Below are 5,740 nucleotides of genomic sequence, written 5' to 3'. Positions count from 1 at the left end.
GGGAAAATGCTTGGTATACCAGGATGCAAGTGCTAAGGCTATTTATTTAGGCAAAGTAGGGGAGGATAGTTGACTTTGTGACTCTGCATGAGACACGTGCACTGAGACAGCTGTTACACTGTAATCTGCTACAGATATGGTGTACCTAGAGTCAGAGCTGTTTTCCTGATGTTCTACTCTGCAGTCACTAACTCATACAGTCATACGAGCTTGCTCTGTGGCTTTAGCCCTTAGAACAAGAAGCTTTGCTGACCTCCTTTCAGCTTTGGTAGCTGTAATAAGGAATCATAAAGAAGTCTTCATTAGCCATTTTGCATTAGATCTTAAGGGAAGGAACACAGAGAAAGTCTTCAAGTTTGGTTATTGAAAAATGGTATGGGAAGTGGAATTTTGCAGTCTAATCTGGGAATGTCAGTATCAAATTTTCTGCAGAGTTTAAGATATATATATATATATATATATATATATATATTTGAGTTAAGAACAGGCTCAGTAGCACAAATGCATGTTGCCGTATAAACGAACAAAATAAGGAGCAAAGGGTAGAAAACTTTGATTCCTGTACTATCAAATAAACTAAGAATAAACCCAAAGCTACATTCAGGAAATACTGTGAAATAGCTATGGTCTTTTACTCTGACTTGGAAGAAAAGTGTAGACTGAAACTTGGGTGGGCTTCTTAGGGGTAGATGCAACCAAATTTTAATAGTCATTCCACATATCCTGCTATTCATATCCAACAATGAACACTTGCAGAATTAAAAACTTGTATTTCGATAGCAATCCAACCAAGCATCAACTGCAGCAAATACAAATGACTAGAACGAAATCCCTTATGAAATATTACCCTGACATGAAATTATCCTTTATTTCTTTTAAACTCTGTTAGTTTTACATTGCTGTCTTATAGAATCAAGACTTCCAGCCAAATTCACTGGCATGCATTTGCATGGCAAACTATTCTTAAATGATGAAAAACTAGAAATAAATCACATTTTTTAGTGCAGAAGTTGAACTTTGGTTTGGGACCAAGCACTTGATCCACACACAGTACAAAATGAATAACCTCTCAGAGTTGTCTATACTCAGCTTCATTAATCTAGACAAGGTCTAGATACAGCAGTGGCAGAATGAATAATTTGAAATCAAATCCCTGAAAGAGGAGAAGGATCAGTGCACAAGCTGGCTCTCATTCACCCTTGAAAAAATATATTCAGTTAAAAATATTCTTTGGTTTGAATTTCAATGCTTGTAAAAGGTTGAGATATACAGATTGAGACACTGACCTTTCCTTTTCCTCCTTAGGTGAAATAGAACACAAGCAATGTCCGTGCAATCACCCAGAGACATGAAAAAAAAGGTGAAGCATACAAGTGTTTCAGTGATGTAAGGATAAAAGTCAGTCTTGCAATTTTCTGAAAAGAGAAGAGGTCATGTTTGGGACTTCGGTCAAACCACCCTGAGAGTTTTCTAAAAGACCCTGAATTACTCTTTTTGACAAAGTAATTAAAATATGAAAAGCAGAGGAAGTCACCCAGTACATACTGAAATTTATAGAGAATAGAAGGCACTTTTACCCTGTCAATATGATTGAGAACTGAACAAAATCCTCCCAAAAGGACCTGCAGCAGAAAGGATAAGAGTTCAAAATAGCATTTAATGAGGAGCTTCCAGTACAGTAAAGCACTAGTCCAGTACTGAGACTTCAAGTTGCTACTGCAGTTCTGGCAGCAAGAGTAAAACCCCAGGTCATCCCTACAGCCTGCTGCTCTGCCCACAGTGATGCCTTTCTCTATCCAAGTTAATCTTTCACCAGGGGAGCAAGGAAGGCCTCTGGCCTGTTGGCTTAAGTATTTAAGTGACAGGTTTGCACCACATTAGCCTGCAGGATCTGCCTTCCCTCTCCTTGCTAGTGCTCCAAGGGTAAGCTATTATAAAGAGCTGAGTGGTATGAAATCATAACCCAGATGTGTTTTACCAGGTTATAGATAAGGGTGTCATTACTGAGATTATGTTTGGTTATGCCAGCATGCCGTGTCATCTGCAAAAGTTTGCTGGACCAAGCCCCGGGGAACTAAGCAGGAGAACATCCAGGTTCTGGATCATGATTAAGCCTGTGGGGGTGAACAGCTACAAGCTGTTTGGAGAGAAATGCCTCCCATAGCCAGAAACTGAGCTGTGGTCTGGAGACCTTCTTGAGCCAGGTCAAGATGCCTCTGCAGAAAAAGCACAGCTGAATCAGGACTGCTTAGGGATCACACCACACGTTAGACTGTACATATAAGTATGTTAGCCAAATTCATCTTCAGCAAAGCTGAATAGCTGATGTACATAATTGAATAGCTTTATAAGGGATCAAGGCATGTGAGCTGAATTATGACCTTCTTGGTCATAATCAGTTATGACCAAGCAGGCAGTTCCTGGTTGTTCACACAGCCTTTAACACCAGAGAACACAGACCACTGGGTCGCATGGCTGGGAAGAAATCCATGGAAGATATTTCCAACACTGCTTAGGCAGGGACTGAGAGTAAGTCTCCATTTAAAGTGTCCCCCAAGAAAGGTATGTGAAGGGACATCCTTTGCTGGGGTTGCCTCTAGCATTCCTTGTTACAGCTTCCTTTAAGGCCTCTGGATGTGCAGTTTGGATGCTGGCAGCTGAAGCCCAGGCAGCTAAAGCCTGGGGGCATGGGGGTATGGGGGCATGGTGGTGTCCTGCTCATGCCCCCCCTACAGCATGGCCAGACACAGCTTTGCAACTGAGAAGCATAATTTTTGGAGTGTGTATGTCCTTATGTGTGTGTGTGGCATGTAGAGTGAAAAATATGCCTCCTTTTCTGCTGCTGAACATAACTGATGCTTCAGAAATAAACGAAATCTTAGTCAGTCTAACTGCACACAGATTACATGTCTGGAAAATATATAACAAATAATTGTGGCTTAGAATTCAACAAACTATTAATTAGGACAGTTCAGGACAGGTTAGACCAGGAACAGTGAACCTCAGAGCTCTTAAAAGGCCTGTGGAATGCTATGGCCACACACACAGTTATGCAGGAGCACTGGCAGCTGCATGGATGCCACGAGCTCTGCCAGTCCCCAGTGTGGTGCGAGCATGGCTCAGCCATGCTGTGGAGCAGCCAGCAGGTGTTTGTGGATGGGGAGGAGGCAACCTCAGTGGCAAGGTCTTTCATGGCCACCTTTTGGGTCTTCTTGGGCTCAGTGCAATGAGATGCACGTGTTTCTCATTAAATTAATAACATACAGAGGTGCCTCAGTTGGTTTTCAGACTTTTCATGAGTAAGAGCTGTATAAATTTAATCAGTGACCACAATGGAATCTGATATTATTAGCTGAAGTCACTCAGTATCAGAAAACCTGATATCTCAAATGAAAATTTGATGCTTTAAAAAAAAAAAAATAATAATAATAAAAAAATGTGTGTATCTTAAAAACATAGACAAATGAGCCAAGCTGCCTTTGATAAGGAGAATTTGATCCATCTTTGTCATAACAGACTAGTCAGAGTTGTAGAGATTTGCTGTCTTCTTGACAACCAGCAGGAGAATGTAGGTTTAGTTTTGAGTCTGTCCTGACAAGGAGGTTCCTGACAAATGATTGTCTTGTGAGACTTACGACATGTAATTTAGACAATCCCTACAGCATGTACACTGTACTCTGATGTACTGTATCCTGGTGAGTGGGTTTGGAGGAAAAAACCCGCTGCTGGAAGAGAAGCAGGTGTCATTCCCACAGCAGGGATAAAAGGTTATTAAAAGAGAAATCTGACTGATGAGGTATAACAGCTTACATACTTTCATTACAGAAGAAGGACAGGAGAATTCTGCTTAAATCAGTCACATGGAAGTAATCTGCCCCAAAAGAGAAAAAACTCTTTAAGCTATAGCTTAGGCTGAAAGTGTTCAGTATGAAGCAAGAAATACTTTTGATGGGGTTTGAAACAAATCTTGATTACTGAATAAAGTATGACAATCACTTAATTGGGAGAGGGATGCTCTGAGGATCTAAATGTGGTCCTGAGTACTGTTGATTACTATGCCAGGGTGTTGCTATGCACTATACTGGAGGAATTAGACTGTTTGTCTAACTTGGAGCGTTAGAGAAGTACGTTTCAGAAGCTGTTTTGTATCAGTTAGGCCCAGTTTGTGCTTTATTCAAAGTTAGAAGTCAGATAAAACACAGACACTGAAGCAGATCTCCGTCAGATGGTCTGAGTGATTCTGAATAACACAGGAGCAGCCAAAAGAGTGTATACAAATCTTCTTTTCCTTCTGCAGATCACTCTCTCAATAATGCTGCTATCACAGGAATCCTTTCCTCAGGATTCTCCCCTAAACTAAAAAGCTTAACAGTTGATCTCTTCTAGAAAGTTACAGAAGTAAAACAACAAGGGGAGGAGAAAGGGATTTATTTATCTCATTTGTTCCAAGTAGTTCTCAGTGTGACTTGAATAAGTTTTGTACGACAGGAAGGCCTTTCACTTATTATATATGCATTAAAGTGATGAACTGTGTTAATCCAGGGCAGGCTGTGGTGCCTCACTTCCAAAAACATTAAACACAAGGTGAGATGTCCTGAAAACAACCTAACTTATACACCAACAGTGGTGAACACACATCAGCGACTAAACTAGTCATATCACACATGCCTTTTCCTTTTTTTTTTTTTTTTTTTTTTTCTGAATGCACTTTATCTGTTTGCAAGTGCTTTCTACAGAGTCCTGCCCAAGGGCTTTGTTCTGGGCTTTACATATCAATTCCTGTATTGATACAGTTAGGCTACAAGCACATAGCTTCATGACTTGTGTAAAAAATAAAATAATAATAATAATAAATCCTAGCAAGCCTGCACATCCTCTAACTGTGTTCATCAAGTGTTCTTTAGGCATATTAATAGGTGCTGCTGGCCTTTGTATATTTTGATGTAAAATACTGTTTATCATCTATTTGTTTTCTGGTGAACTTTGCAAGCAAGCTAAATCTCAGGCATTTCTCTGTTCATTACAAAAAAAAAAAAAAAAAAAAAAAAAAGTCATTAAAAAATACTTGGCCAAAGATATAACAGGCCTGACCCTACAGATGTTCCCCTAATATTTTTTTCCTTTTACATTTCCTGCTGTTTCGTAAGTGGAAATTAAGCATAAACATTTAAAAATAATCCTCTGTGGTGTTTTCTTTTCGTATAATGCCAGATGATGTTTGAAATCGAAGTATTTTTGTTGGTGATGGTTGCTTGCTTACTTATTTCTGGGTTCAGTTGGTATGTAGCTACCTATTAGAACAATCATAGAAAAGGTGGGGAGCTGAGCAATGAGCACAAACTGGAGCCAGACATTGAGGAGAACATAGGGCAGGGACTTGCCAAGTTTTCTGCTTCCCCACTGGGAAAAGCTGTGCTTCCCAGGACTCTGGCATCCAGAAGGGAGCTTTCTGGCTCTTAAGAGTATATATAAAGATGAATAATAAGATGCTTATTTCCCCTTCCATTTCTCCTCCATCTAAACTGCAAATGAAATCAGACCTTTCTCTGAAACTTCAATACTGTATTAAAAGGGAAGGCAATGTTTATAGAATTTAATGGAAAGTTATACTAAAAAAAAAAGTGACTGTAAAGCCACAACCCAACAAAATAAAACTCCAGCTGCATCCTGCAGCTCTGAGCATCTTTTACCATATACATATATATATGTATATATATATACGTATATATATACGTATATA

The 5,740-nt window shown here is 39.5% G+C and overlaps 1 long non-coding RNA gene across 1 annotated transcript; it reads right to left on the bottom strand.

The window, feature by feature from the left end:
• Positions 1-471: 471 nt before the first annotated feature.
• LOC118161193 lies at positions 472-3,317 on the bottom strand. The gene is made up of 2 exons (XR_004747899.1): positions 1,287-3,317; positions 472-1,153 (listed from the first exon to the last, which is right to left on the bottom strand). It is a non-coding gene; the product is annotated as an uncharacterized LOC118161193 (long non-coding RNA).
• Positions 3,318-5,740: the final 2,423 nt, after the last annotated feature.

Source organism: Oxyura jamaicensis, chromosome 2, assembly GCF_011077185.1.
Source record: "Oxyura jamaicensis isolate SHBP4307 breed ruddy duck chromosome 2, BPBGC_Ojam_1.0, whole genome shotgun sequence".
NCBI lineage: Eukaryota > Metazoa > Chordata > Aves > Anseriformes > Anatidae > Oxyura > Oxyura jamaicensis.
Note: the sequence above shows the minus strand (reverse complement) of the source record. Positions and strands in the feature narration are given on the sequence as shown.